Source organism: Callorhinus ursinus, unplaced genomic scaffold (genome assembly GCF_003265705.2).
Source record: "Callorhinus ursinus isolate GAN/ISIS: 27379988/994484 unplaced genomic scaffold, GSC_fseal_2.0 scaffold14, whole genome shotgun sequence".
NCBI lineage: Eukaryota > Metazoa > Chordata > Mammalia > Carnivora > Otariidae > Callorhinus > Callorhinus ursinus.
The window spans coordinates 39,007,224-39,020,035 of record NW_027397076.1 but is presented as its reverse complement, the minus strand read 5'-3'; the positions used below and the strand labels follow the sequence as shown (position 1 = coordinate 39,020,035).

The following is a 12,812-nucleotide window of genomic DNA, read 5'->3' as shown; positions in this document are numbered from 1 at the left end:
TGTAGATAGTTGTTTATGTTGTTTCCACTATTGTGAGTAATGCTGCAGTGAACATGGAGTGCAAATATCCTTTAGATCCTGTTTTCAGTTCTTTTGGGTAAATACCTAGAAGTGGAATTGCATATGATAGCTTTAATTTTTTGAGGAACGTCCATGCGGGTTTCCATAGTGGTTATACTGTTTTACATTCCCACCGACAGTTGCCAAGGGTCCCTTTTTCTCCACTTCCTCAAAAACACTTGCTTTTTTGTTTTGTTTTTTTAATAATGGCCGTCCTCACCCGTGTAAGGTGATATCTCACTGTAGTTTTGATTTGCATTTCTCTGGTGATTAGTGATGTTGAGCATCTTTTCTTATGCCTATCAGACATTTGTTTGTCTTCTTTGGAGAAATGTTTATTCAAGTACTTAACCCATTTTTAATCAGGTTATTTGATTATGTTATTGAGTTCTAGAAGTCCCTTCTTTATTTTGGATATGGCTTGCAAATATTTTCCCTCATTCTGTAGGTTACCATTTCACTCTGTTGATTCTTTCCTTTGTTTGCAGAAGCAGTTTAGTTTGATGTAGTTTCACTTGTCTGTTGTTTTTGTTGCCTGTGCTTTGTGCCATAACCCAAAAATCATTGCCAAGACCAGTGTTATAAAGCTTTTCCTCTAGGAGTTTTGTCTTTTCATGTCTTAGGTTTAAGTCTTTAATCTGTTTTGAGTTGATTTTTGTGTATAGTGTAAGATAAGGGTCCAATTTCATTCATTTGCATGAGGAAATCCAGTGTTCTCAACATCAGTTTTTGAAGAGACAGTCCTTTTCCCATTGTGTGTTCTTAGCACCCTTGTTGAAGATAAGTCGATTGTATTATGTGTGAGTTAATTTCTTTATTTTCTTTCATTGGTCTGTATGTCTGCATTTATGCCAGTACCATACTGCTCTGATTACTATAGCTTTGTAATATGCTTTGAAGTCTGGAAATGTGAGGCCTCCACCTTTGTTCTTCTTGCCCAAAACTGTTTTGTCTATTTGGCTAATCCTTTGTGGCTCCATATAAATTTTAGGATTGATTTTTCAATTTCTGAGAAAATACAGTTGGGATTTTGATAGGGATTGCATTGAATCTACAGAACGCTTTGGTTAGCATGGACATTTTAACAATATTAAGTCTTAATCCATAAGCATGGGATGCCTTTCCATTTATTTGTGTCTTGAATTTCTTTTAGCAGTGTTTTGTAGTTTTCTGTGTACAAGTCTTTTACTTCCTTAGTAAAGTTTTCTATAAGTATTCTTTTTGATGCTATTATAAATGGGATTTTCTTAGTTTCCTTTTCTGAGTGTTCATTTTTAGTGTATAAAAATGCAACTCTTTTTTGTATGCTTATTTTTTTATCCTGCAGCTTTGCTGAATTTGCTTATTAGTTCTAACAGTTTTGTGTGAGTGAGAGACAGAGAGAATGTGTCTGTGTGTGTGTATGTGTAATCTGTAGGGTATAAGATGTCATCGGCAAGCAGATAATTTTTCTTTTTTCTTTCCAATTTGGATGCTTTTATTCCCTCATCTTACCTAATTGCTCTAGCTAGGATTTCCAGTACTGTGTATTGAATAGAAATGACAACAGTGGACATCCTTACCCTGGCCTTGTTCCTATTTTCCAGGGAAAAACTTTGTTAGTTTTTCACTGTTGAGTATGATATTAGCTGTGAGCTTTTCATACGTGGCCTTTATTGTATTGAGGTAATTTGCTTCTATTCCTACTTTGTTGCGTGTTTCTAATCACGAAGTATTGATTTTGTTTTTTTTTTTTATAAATTTTTCTTTTAAAGATTTTTATTTATTTATTTGAGAGAGAGAGAATGAGAGAGAGAGAGCACGAGAGGGAAGAGGGTCAGAGGGAGAAGCAGACTCCCTGCCGAGCAGGGAGCCCGATGTGGGACTCGATCCCGGGACTCCAGGATCATGACCTGAGCTGAAGGCAGTCGCCCAACCAACTGAGCCACCACCCAGGCGCCCAGAAGTATTGATTTTGTCAAATGCTTTTTCCGCATCTGTTGAGATGAACATGTGATTTTTATCCTCATTCTGTTAATTTGTATTGTACTGACTGGTTTTTTGTATGTTGGACCATCCTTGAATTCCAGGAGTAAATCCTACTTGATATGATTTAAGATGTATGATCCTCTTAATGTGCTGTTGAATTCTGTTTGCTAACTTTTGTTGAGGATTTTTAGCATCTGTATTCATCAAGGACATTGATTTGTATTTCATTTCTTATAGTGTTTTTGTTTGGCTTTGCCATCAGAATCATGTTGACCTCATAAAATTAGTGTGAAAGAGTGTTCCCTTCTCTTCAATTTTTTGGAAGAAGTTGAGAAGGATTAGTGATGTTTGGTAGAATTCTCCAGTGAAGCCACTGAGTCCTGGGTTCTTCTTGTTTGAGAGGTTTTTGATTACTGATTCAATCCTAACCAGTTATAGATTTGTTCAGAGTTTCTGTTTCTTTGTGATTCAGTCTTGGTAGGTTATGTATTTCCAGGAATTTATTTTTTCTCTAGGTTATCCACTTTGTTGGCAATTAATTGTTCGTAGTAGTCTCTTATCGTTTGTATTTCTGTAACATCAGACTTAATATCTTCTCTTTTCTTTCTGATTTTGAGTTTTCTTTCTTTTTCTTTCGAGGCTTTTCAGTTTTGCTGATCTTTTCAAAAAACCAACTCTTCTTTTTTCTATTCTCTGTTTTATTTATTTTTACTCTAATATTTCCTTTTGTTAACTTTGGACTTAGTTTATTCTTTTTCTAGTTCCTTGAGGTTGTTTATTTGAGATCTGTCTTCTTTTTTAATGTAGCTGCTTATCACTATAAACTTCCCTCTTAGTACTACTTTTGCTATATCCCATAAAAAGCTTTTGGGCTTCTTGAATCTGAATCTCCATTTCTTTCCCCAGATTTGGGAAGTTTTCTGCCTTTTTTTGCTCTTTTCTCTCTTTTCCTTTTGGGACTTCCATAATGCATATATTGGTCTGAGTGGTAATGTCCCATAAGACCCTTAAGCTTCCCACACTTTTCTTCATTGTTTTTTCTTTTTGTTCCTCTGGATAATTTCAATTGATTTCTCTTTGAGTACCTTGATTCTTTCTACTGCTTGATTAACTTTGCTATGAACCCATCTAGGGAATTTTTCAATTTAGTTATTATATTCTTAAGCTCCACAATTTGTTGTTTTTATTTTTTTCTCTTTATTGATATTCTCATTCATGTGTTGTTTTCCTGGGCTTGTTGAGCATCTTTATGACAGTTATTTTGAAGTTTTTATCAGGTAATTAATGTACCTTAGTTCCTTTAGGGTCAGTTTTTGTAGATTTATTTTGCTCCTTTAGTTGGGCCCAGTGTTATTGTTTCCTTCATGTGCCTCGTTACTTTGTCAGGATCTGTGCATTTGAAGACACAGCCATATCTCCCAGCCTTTTGAGACTGCCTTTGTGCAGGGGAAGACCTTCACCAATGACTTCAGATAGAGATTCTGGGGTTCTCTCAAACCTTTCCTGTGGATGCATCTTCTTTGGATTTGTGGGTACAAATTCCCACCGAAAAAGGTTTTGCAGGTTTCTTTTTTCAGGAGCTTGTAATCTCTTGCTCCCTCTGGTGTCTGTCTGCTTTACTGTGGGTCCCCTGGAGCTGCGGCAAGCTGTCCTGCTCTTTTCTGTTCTCAGCAAACCCCAGGCGTTTAGACTATGTCAGATCTCCTCAGTGCTCTGAAACAGGTGATACAGAAACCAGACCCTCTGGTGGCTCCCTGAGAACTTGGGACATTGGACACATACTTCAACACTTTCTTTCCTCAGGGAGAAGCCAGGAGTTTGGGATTTTCTCCCACTCATTCTTCACTGAGCTGTGGAGAAGGGCAATGGCGAGTGAGTAGGTACTAGTTCAAACTGTTGCCTTTGTTCTCAGCTGCCTCCAAGCTGGTGCTTTTACCCGTCAGTGCTTAGATTCAGGCAAGACAGAAACCAGTCCTTCTGGTAGTCCCTCAGAAAGTCTCAACATTAGACTTATGTTCAGTCTTTTCTTCCCCTCTTCAAGGATAAACCAGGAGTTGGGAATTCTCTTCTGGTCGCACCACGTTGTGCCATAGGATGGGGCTCTGGTGAGCAAGTGCTACCAATTTTCCTACTGGCTTCCATGTTACTAGTTTCACACTTGATTGGGTTGCAGGAGCCTTTTAACTGGTTTCTGGATTTTTTTTTTTTTTTAAGATTTTTTATTTGACAGAGAGAGAGACAGCAAGAGCAGGAACACAAGCAGGGGAAGTGGGAGAGGGAGAAGCAGGTTTCCCGCTGAGCAGGGAGCCTGATGTGGGGCTCGATCCCAGGACCCTGGGATCATGACCTGAGCTGAAGGCAGACGCTTAATGACTGAACCATCCAGGCGCCCCATGGTTTCTGGATTTCTTACAAAGGGAATTGGTCTGTGTATTGTTGAATTTGTGTCTCCATGGGGAAAGGATGGTCTGGGGCTTCCTATTCTGTTGTCTTACTGATGTCACTGCCTCTCTCTCTCTCTCTCTCTCTTTCTCTCTTTCTTTTTTTAAAATCTAGAATATAGTATAGTTCTAAGGCTTTCAGCAAAGTTGTGATGAGTTTCCCATGACATGCTTGTTAGAAAAGAGAAATGTAGACTGTTTTTAACTTAATTCAGATTAGCTTAATCTACTTAATGTAGATATCCAAAAGATGTTAAGACAGTCTAATATGTTGGAGATTAGATGTGGATTCACATTCTGGCACTGCCACATAAAAGCTGTGTGTCTTGGTAAAGTTCTTTCACTTTCCTGTACCTGTTTCTTAGTATGAAAGTGGGACTGTTATTAATTCCTCTCAGAGTGGTTGGGAGACTGAAGTGCTCAGTGCCTGATGTTTATGGTAGCTTTCCAATAAAATTTGGTTCTTTTTCTGTGTTTCTTAATTAATTAAATCTGGGTCACTCATAATAACATCCTACAGGATTTGTCTTCTCAACCTACCTTGTTCTCGTCTTCATTTTCAGTTTTGACCTAGATGAGAACACTGATAACAAATTTTTTGCAGAGTGTAATAGTTAATAGATTGGATAGCTAAAGAATCAGGATCCAGAAAGGTCTTAAATTAGGTGGAGTTATGATTGTGGGGCTCTGTCTTAGAGATGGAAGAGTTGCTAAATGGATTGTGGGGGTGGGAGCAAAGAAGGGATTGGATTGAGTAGGCTACAGAACACATAGAATAAAATATTCCTCGAGGAGAGCATAGCATGTGGGAATACGAAGCAAGCAAGTAGTTCCTTATGAGGTAGTTGAAAGTGTTTGTACTTCGAGCAGTAGGAAAAACTGATCCCAAGCAGTGCTTCCTTCCTGCTTTCTCTCTCTTCTCTCTCTTTTTTTATTAATTAAATATCTTAGAGAGGTAATGGCACAGATATGTGTTATTGTTGGTCATGAATTCCTGGAACAGGATTAATTTACATTTCAGAAGAACCTGATTCTCTCTCTCTTTTTTTTTTTTTTAGGCTTTTATTTAATTGACAGAGAGAGACACAGTGAGAGCAGGAACACAAGTGGGGGAGTGGGAGAGGGAGAAGCAGGCCTCCCACGGAGCGGGGAGCCCGACGCGGGGCTCGATCCCAGGACCCTGGGATCATGACCTGAGTTGAAGGCAGATGCTTAGTGACTGAGCCACCCCACGATCCTGAGACTCTTAAAAGCTCCTGAATACTCCATTTAAAGGACTAAAGGGCAGGGATAGAGCTTAGAGTGGGATAGGGATTGATTAGTAGTTAAGCTAAAGCTGAGGAAGAGGCAGGGGTTCCTGTGGTTGCAGCTGTGGATCAGCAATAAGATGGGTAAGACGAAGGGACACAGAGCCGGGGTTAGGACAAGTCAGAATCTAAGCCAGGCAGCTGTAGGGTATGAGAGATTGTTTTTTAAGATTTTATTTTTTTTATTATTTATTTATTTGAGAGAGCGAGAATGAGAGAGAGAGAGAGAGAGAGCACATGAGAGGGGGGAGGGTCAGAGGGAGAAGCAGACTCCCCGCTGGGCAGGGAGCCTGATGCGGGACTCGATCCAGGGACTCCAGGATCATGACCTGAGCCGAAGGCAGCTGCCCAACCGACTGAGCCACCCAGGCGCCCTGAGAGATTATTTCTACTGAAGATTGGCAACATAGGAGTTATTGGATGTATCCATGCATGAGATGAGTTGGAAACTGTATCGAGTTAAAAAAAAATTGAGATTAATGAACTCCAGTCTTAAAAGATTTTCATATCTTTTCTCTGGAATTATTTTATGTTTTAGATTGGGTTTTACTTTTTTTTTTAATTCAACAGAATTTCTAATATAAGTTTTTACAAAGGATTTTGGATTAGTTCCAGTCTGAATTAGTTAAGTGAAGTTACTTTGTATTTTCAAATGCTGTGAAACCTGGTATGGCTTGTTACCACCAATGATGTATTTTGGGCTGCTACTTAAAAAAAAGAGCATTTAACAGGAATTTTCCCTCATAAAAAAATTTTAAGGTCTAGATAAAACTTCTAACTACTGTATTTAATAGTGTTTATTTTTTTCAATATAACATTAACTCATGCTCATCATTTAACTAATGGAAAAGAAAGGAGAAAAGCATTTCAAATTCACCACCTGAAGTTAACCACTCATTTTTGGTTCATTTTTCTCTAGTTTTCATTCCTACAATTAGTATCACTATAAATATAAATATTTCATATTACAAATGTTTATTTTTTCCTTAAAATTATCAGGAGCATTTTGTCTTTGAACTTTTTTATCACTGGGTAATATTTCTTTACATGATTGTATTGCATTGTATTGGTTTGTGGTTTGTCAGTATTACGAAAGCACTCTAATCTTTGCATATAGTATTTGATTTTCTGATTGTTTCCTTAGGAAATAGTTCTAGAAAGGAAACTACTTGTTAAGGAGCATGAGCCTTTGTTAATACTTTTGATATATGTTGCCAAATTACTTTCTAATTTGGAATGACCATTTTAGCACAATCTAGCCAAAATTAATGGTTTATTTTATTTTATGCAAGTTCTAGCATAAATATGGAAGGACCTTACTACAAAGCTGATGTCAAAAACCATGATGATAATACACATATTGTAGGCTCCCTGCTTCTGGAGAGAGATCTGTTGTACATTTTCATGTATTTGTACTATGGTTTCACCAGCAGCATAATTAAGTTTTTGCATTCAGGAGTAAATGGGCCAGCGGATGCACAGAACTCCTGTGAGTGTAAGCTAATTGTTCCCCAACTTCCAGTGCATTTTAAGCACAATATGAGTAAATGTTTGGTGGAGTAAAATGAGTGAATAAGTAAACCTCAGTAAAATTTTTTTTATTTTCTTGAATTTGATGCTTCACATTCCGTTCTTTTATTTCTCCTACTTTCTCTTTAAAGGAAATTTAAATAAACATAACAATTAATTGAAATAATTTAAATCCTTTTTCTGAACCCCCCCGTGTTTTTCTTGAACTTTTGTCACTTTCATCATTTTTGAGAATGAAAGCTTGTTTTGATTTGTGAAAAGTTAAGAGGTCCCTCTGGTGGAACATTTAGGAAAGACATAGCATTAAATTTTCATGAAAAGAGGTAGACTTGTTTTTAAGTTAAATGGTGGAATCTTTGTATGGTAACTTTCCAACTAAATGATGTAATGAATGGTGGTTCATTTTCTGGTTTATTTTCAAACCTTTTTAAACTTCAACACAACGAATACGTTTATGATTTGTGAAGAAAATACTAGGAAAGAAGATAGCTGCAAATGTGCCAAATCATGGAGCCGGATAGGCTTTTATGGCCTACCTTGGAATGCAAATCACTGTTAGTAAAATTCTGTCTTTGTGGGAAAATAAATGTTCTGAGAAATGGAATGATAGATAAATTTCTTAATTATTATAATTTATCGGGGCCCCTGGGTGGCCCTGTCAGTTGAGCAGCCGATTCTTGGTTTCAGCTCAGTTCATGATCTCAGGGTTGTGAGATCAAGCCCTGCGTCCAGCTCCGCGCTCAGCGCAGAGTCTGCTTGTCTCTCTCCTTCCGCCTCTGCTCCTCTCCCCATGCTCTCTCTCAAATCTTTAAAAAAATAATTATAATTTATCAAGTACAATTTATCTTAGGATTTTCTTAGTACCCCTTACTTCACAATGACCCAGCAAGGTAGGTGGTATCAAACTCACCTTATAAAGAAACTAAAGCTCAGAGGGATTTAATGATTACATCATCCAGCTAGTAAGTGTTGGATCTGGGAATAGAATTAAAGTGCTTGCTCTTCTCACTATACCGTTCTGCCTCTTAGTTGGAAGGACTGGGTTCATAACCACTAGCTCCATCTTTTGAGTGAGCAAGAGACTGACCCTGAATGAGGGTTAGGATCCGAAGAATTGAACAAGGTAGATACATCTGTATGGATGACGTACTTTTTCGTCTCCACTTGAGGTTGTACATATAGCTAGTCAGTAGTGGAGTCATGATCTGATGCAGGCCTGTGTGTTTAAGGACCATGTTCTTTCCGTTATTCCTGGAGGTGAAAGATCAAGTTCCCACTGAATCATCAAGAATTAAATCATATTTACTATTGTATTGATTTTTGTGTGTCCTATTTTAATTAATTTCAAAGGTAACACGTATAGCATATGTCATGTCACAGTTAAACAGAATATTCCCTAACTGGAAAGCCACATAGTTATTATTACCGTGTATATTATCCATTTTGTGAGCTATCCAATAGATTTTTAATCCTTACTTGACTTCTCCCTGTATCAGCATTTCTTTCCCTTATTACTAATGCTTTGTAGCTTTATTTAATGAGCTGAATCTTTTACATGAAGCAGTATTATTTTTATGCTGTGAAACTGTAATCTAAGTTCAAAGCACCTGATGTGAGTTTTAATAAAAATACATGTTTTTGCCAATTATTTTGCAAATAAGGTAAATTTGGAATTGGGAATCTTGGGGGTGTGTGTGTTCACACATACTATGTTAAAATAGATTTGTTAAAGATTTGGGAAAATACGCTTTGAATTTAGATTTAAATGAAGCAGTCAGCAGTACGTTGACTGAGCTATTGCCTATAAGTAAATAGTAATAATCATGATAGACGATTTAAAAATCTGTGTCATCAGTGATTAGAAAATGGGCATTTTATGATGCAAGTATGCCTGTCCTTAAAGGCTGGCAAACTACAGCCCTTAGGCCTGTTTTTGTATGGCCTTGTAGCTGTGGTTTTACAACATTTTTAAAGGTTGCTTAGAATATATGTGGCAGAGACCAGAATTCTACAAAACCTGAAATATTTACTCTTTGATTCTTTACAGAAAAGGTTGGCCTGCCCCTACCTTACAGTTTTTTAGGTGGCTACAAAAAAATGAATAGTAAAATACTTTCCACTCTTAAAATCAGGAAGCTGCTATGCATGCTATAATGTTAGCATGAGCCGTTTAATTAGCATAGCCAGAAAAAAAAATTCAACTTTTACTTCTTCAAAAATTCTATTTTATAATACTATAGAATTCTGTATACTATGTAGAACATTTGTGGAAGTAATGGTCTGTTTCAAACTTAATACTCTATTCTTTAATGAGGTTTTAAATAAATTATCAATTGTTTTTTGTATTTTGTGTATTCATAAAGGGACATTCCATGGTTCTTTTGTATTCCAGATAGTAAGTGGATATTAGGTGGTATTAACATGGAGAAGGAAAACAAAATGAGAAAGTAACAACAGATATTCTTTTCTTACCCTTATTATTTTATAACTAAAAGTTTTAAGCTCAATGTTCCTTTACATACTTAGCTTATTAGAGTGGGCGTCCTTGTTAGTATGAACCATTATGTACATTTTTAAGGATAATTAATGAAGGCAGTAATGCTATTTATAATATCTTTAGCCTTCTAAAATTTTTATATTTAAAATGTACAACTAATAAATTTGGAAATTTATTTGTTCTTACATTATTTGAAACTTACATGTATAGTCTAGCCTTCAGAGTTCTTTATAATAACACAAAAATGTCATTATGTCTTGCATATTATTGTAATAGAAGCTGAAGAGCATATATATATGAACAAAGGTAAATACAATATGTATGTTTCATTGATTTTTAAAAATATCCATGTCTTATGATTTCACTTATACATGGGATCTAAAAAACAAACGAATGAACAAACATGCAGAAAGAGACCTATAAATATAGAGAACAAACTGTGATGTTTGCCTTATGGGAGGGGGCTGGGGGGTGGGCAGAATGAGTGAAGGGAAGTGGGAAGTTCAGGCTTCCCATTATGAAATGAATAAGTCATAGGGATGAGGAGTACAGCCTAGGGAATAAAGTCAGTGGTATTACAGTGGTATTATATGGTGACAGATGGTAGGTACACCTGCAATGAGCATAGCATAAACTATTAGGACTACATCAAAGTAAAAAGCTTATGCACAATGAAGGAAACAATAAAACTAAAAAGCAACCTACAGAATGGGAAAAGATATTTGCAAATGACATATTCAATACAGGGTTAGTATCCAAAATATATAAAGAACTTAAATGATTCAATACCCCAAAACCAGATAATCCAGTTAAAAAATGGGCAGAAGACATGAACAGACATTTCTCCAAAGAAGACATCGAGATAATCAACAGACACATGAAATAATGTTTAACATCACTCATCATTAGGGAAATACAAATCAGAACTACAATGAGATATTACCTTACAACTGTTAGAATGGCTAAAATCAAAAACACAAGAAACAACAAGTGTTGGCGAGGATATGGAGAAAAAGGAACCCTTGTGCACTGTAGGTGGAATGCATACTGGTTCAGCCACTGTGGAAAATAGTGTGGAGTTTCCTCAAAATAGTTAAAAATAGAACTGTCCTATAATCCAGCTGTCTCACTACTATTTACCCAAAGAATACAGACACATTAATTCAAAGGGGTACATGCACCCCTATGTTTATAGCAGCATTATTTACAATAGCCAGGATGTGGAAGCAGCCCAAGTGTCCACTGGTTGATAAATGGATAAAGAAGATATGGAATATATATATATATAATAACAGACGTATATAATGGAATATTATTCAGCCATAAAAAGAATGAAATCTTGCCATTTGCAACAACATGATGGATCTATAGAGTATAATGCCAAACGAGATAAGTCAGACAAATACCATATGTTTTCACTCATATGTGGAATTAAGAAACAAAACAACTGAACAGAGGGGAAAAAAGAGAGAGAGGCAAACCAAGAAACGGACTCTTAACTACAGAGAACAAACTGATGGTTACCAGGAGGGAGGTTGCGGGAAGGGTGAAGTAGGTGACGGGGATTAAGGAGTGCACTTGTTGTGATGAGCACTGGGTGATGTATGGAAGAGTTGAATGATTATATTGTATACCTGAAACTAATATTACACTGTATGTTAACTAACTGGAATTAAAATAAAAACTTAAAAAAAAAAACCAACCCTATACATTACGAAGAGGAATGAGTGCAGTGTTTCCAGCTCCACGGATAACCCATATTAATCTTGTTTTGTGGATTTTCAAAGCCCTCTATAGCTTGTGCTTTATCTAATCCTGATCCATGCAACATAACCAGAAGTTCTCTTGATTTTGGAAGCAGAGGAATTTTAGAGCAAATGAATATGAGTTCTGTTTGATTTTTGTTATACCCAAAATGATTTCTGATAGCATTTTTATAACAAAACCATAATTGCCTGAAATTATTCTTGTATACTTTTATTGCATAACATTTTAAAGCAATGTTAAGGCTAAACAAAAAATCACTTAAAAGGTTTTTTTGGTCATGGAGCGCCTGGGTGGCACAGTCAGTTAAGTGTCTGTCTTGAGCTCAGATCATGATCTCGTGGTCCTGGAATCGAGCTCCGCATTGGGTTCTCTGCTCCTTGGGGAGTCTGCTTCTCCCTCTCCCTCTATGCTGTTCCTCTCTCTCTCTCTCAAATAAGTAAAATCTTAAAATTTTTAGTCATTTGTAAGTGCAAATTTTTATAGTTATATATAAATTACATATTTTACTTTTCTAAGCATATAGCTATTTAGCTCTCATGATCATTTCCTTTTTTTTTTTTTGTTAAAGATTTTATTTATTTGTCAGAGAGAGAGCGTGCACAAGCAGGGGGAGCAGCAGAGGGAGAAGCAGGCTCCCTGCTGAGTGAGGAGCCTGATGGGGGACTGGATCCCAGGCCCCTGGGATCATGATCTGAGCCGAAGGCAGATGCTTAACCAACTGAGCCACCCAGGCGTCCCTCTCATGATCATTTCTAAATGCGCATAGTATTTCCTTGAAATGATCTCATGTATAAACCATTTGTCAATTATTAAATACTTATATTGGCTACAAGTTTTTTGATATTAAAAATAATGATGAAAGACCACACTTTTTTTTTTTTTTTTGTTAAGATAAAAGGTAGTTTATAGTTCTCTTTACCATCTAAACATCCTGGTGGTAGTTACACATAAGATTAGTTTTGCTTCATAAAACTTACACTTTCAAATTTTTTTCTTTTTTTTCCTATTTATGTATTTTTTTGATGTAGTGTTCCATGATTCATTGTTTGCGTATAACACCCAGTGTTCCATTCAGTACGTGTGCTCTTTAATCCCCATCATCAGGCTAACCCATCCCCCCACCGCCCTCCCTTCTAGAACCCTCTTTCATGGTTCATCTCCCCCTCCGATTCCCCCCCCTTCATTTTTCCCTTCCTACTATCTTTTTTTTTTTTTTTGAACATATAATGTATTATTTGTTTC

The 12,812-nt window shown here is 36.5% G+C and overlaps 1 protein-coding gene across 3 annotated transcripts in view; it reads left to right on the top strand.

Annotated features, from left to right (window-relative positions):
* LEMD3 (LEM domain containing 3) overlaps nt 1-12,812 on the top strand; it is a 78,399-nt gene that overhangs the window by 34,219 nt on the left and 31,368 nt on the right. The window lies entirely within an intron of this gene.